This window comes from Atta cephalotes, assembly GCF_000143395.1.
Source record: "Atta cephalotes unplaced genomic scaffold scaffold00011, whole genome shotgun sequence".
In the NCBI taxonomy this organism is placed as follows: domain Eukaryota; kingdom Metazoa; phylum Arthropoda; class Insecta; order Hymenoptera; family Formicidae; genus Atta; species Atta cephalotes.
In genome coordinates this window covers 3652679-3655373 of record NW_012130075.1, presented here as the reverse complement: position 1 = coordinate 3655373, position 2695 = coordinate 3652679, and the positions used below count along the sequence as shown (strand labels likewise).

The 2695-nt window shown below is 31.4% G+C and overlaps 1 pseudogene; it reads right to left on the bottom strand.

The window, feature by feature from the left end:
• Positions 1-330: 330 nt before the first annotated feature.
• On the bottom strand, positions 331-2365 carry LOC105617033 (annotated as a pseudogene).
• Positions 2366-2695: the final 330 nt, after the last annotated feature.

Here is a 2695-nt window from a genome sequence, read left to right as displayed (position 1 = left end):
AGATTTTCTTTAGATTTTTATTTATAGGAATATCTTAAGACCCTTGTGTAAGATACTCTTGTTGTTACTGTGGAAGTACTTCGAAATCGTATTATAGCTGCATGTGAAAAAATGCGAAATATTCCGAGAATTTTTGAATGTCTTCGACAATCCATTAATATGATTTTTATTCAAAACTTTTCAAAAACTATTGCAAATGATATGTATTGTACGTTTTATTACTATTTTTGTAATCTATTTATTATTATTTTCATAATCGTAAAATGATATTGAAAATGTAATAAAATAATGTAATTATAATATTTTTGATTGATTGAAAATTGATTTCTATCATGATTTCTCTAAATAACACCATTTTTCTTTAATCATATCCACAACTTTTTCAGCAATCATATAAATAGGTAATAATAAATCATATAAATATATTTAAATGTCCCAACATTTCGGGCATGATAGACTCATCTGCCATTCATAATCCTTGAATTCAATCATCTGCAATACATTATACACTGTATATAAACTGACAAATTAAAAATATATACTTATATGGCACATTACTTATAATATTTCTAGTAAATAGTCGAGTGCGTTTTTTCCAGGAAATATCTTTAATTTAAAATCAACGACAGCGATAGGATCTCCCTTTACTCCCATTTTGCAAGTTCCAGAAAAGTGAAAAAGCGTGACAGTTAGGATTCTTGACATGCATTTCCAATAAGCATTGGAATCATACTCATAGTCATGGCAATCAATATAAGTAATATTTAATAACTGAGAATTCAATGCCTGCATCGCCTTTGTTTGACCAAAATTTAATGCAATTCTAAGACCAGCAATCATTGTCTTCATATTATTTGGAATGTTGAAATAATTCAATGTAATCTCTGATTTAATAGTAACATCATAACGTTATTCGACTACGACTTTTTGATTTCATCAATATTGGTGCAAGAGTCCAACTGTATATATCAACATATATTTATTTCATTTCAAGACGTATAATTTTTTTTAAATGTATCATGTCTGGAAAAATATAATCTTCTTTAAATGAAGTATCGGCAAATAGTAGTTTGATATCTGGTAAACCATTACGTTTTTCCAGATGTTTTGTATTAACGAAACCGATGACTTCTATTCCATCGGGAGTATGAACGGTTCTGTTTAAAAAAAAATCGGTTATATACGGATTAAAAGGATTTAATTGTTCGCTTGGTAATAAACTTGTCGATATTTATTGTCCACGTTAATTCGTCCTCGTAGAAGATTATATGATCCATAAAGTTCTCACCGACTGGTGCATCTTGGACGATGTCGAATTTGATAAGATGTTTCATTGGTCCGATGACGGACCACATTAATAATTGAGGTGATCTAAGTACCTGCATATACTTCACTTCTTTGTTCGCAATCACACATGTAGTCTGATTATGCTTAACAAACTCTACGCCGATTGCTCGTTTTGTATTAGGATCGATTAACAGTTTTATCACCATATTCTCAAGAGTTACATGAAGATTGTCGCGCGTAGGATTTAGATACGCTTTGTTGCTGCTCATATGGATACCGTTTATAATTGTAGTTTGCACATATGAGAATCCTATTTCTTCCTTTTCGTTGTAATCTACTATTGGATATTCTATTTCCTTGCTGGCTTGTATAAATGCTTTTGCCACGCCAGTGTGAAATTTTGATCGGGTAACTGATCATTGGTACCATGATAGGCAGTATCCGACTTCAGTTCAGAGATATCCATTGTTTCTAATTTTTTAAAATACTTGAGGACATCCTTATATGCTCAGTCCTCGTTTCCCATCTCGACTCAATGATCCTTCGCGTTTCCTCTAGTAGCAATCATAAAATTTAGTACGCTAATAACTCCTCCGCCAATAACTTTTGCTGTTGAACAAATGCAGTTATTGCCTTCTATGCTTAGACAGTACTTATTGGATGGCTTCGTTCGATAGCTTCGATTTATCTTAGTCTTTTGCAATAAACTAGGAAATGATGGAATATCCATGTATAAGCTTTCATGTTCCATCTTCGATCAGTAGCACTTTAATCTGAGGAATCTCGCTTAATCTCGCAGCTATAGTTGCACCGGCTGTACCAGCACCAATCACTATAAAATCAAACGTATCTTCAGATCGCGATATTGCATCCGGTACTTGTTCGGCTAAATAACATCGGTTCTGTACGAAGAAATCCATGACTTAATCAATTTTAATATATTCCTTTAATCAATTTTAATATATTCATTAATCTTGATCCTTTCGTATCGTCGTCATAAAGATTGTTGTTTGGTAGATACAATTCTAATAGGCCTTGTAATGACAAAGATAATGAAAAAGATGGCCGTCTTTATCATTATATTTTTTGAAATAAATGTTATTTTCTTCTTATAGTTTCTTCTTGTAATAATGATGAAGAATGGTGTTTGGATGCTCGATATATATTATAATATATTATACTTGTATAAATGTCACAGCGAACTTACAACATAAATAATTGTAAAATAAAAGCCACATTATCAAACTAAGCCTCAATGCCAACTTTTAGCCTTTTGAGAATTCTGTTCAAATGCATATTTAAATTGACACCGAATTCTAGTAAGTGTTCTTGCTTCCTATATATGTATATTCTTACTTTTAACTTGATCCGAAATCTGGATTGATACTATCCAGTCACATATACATAT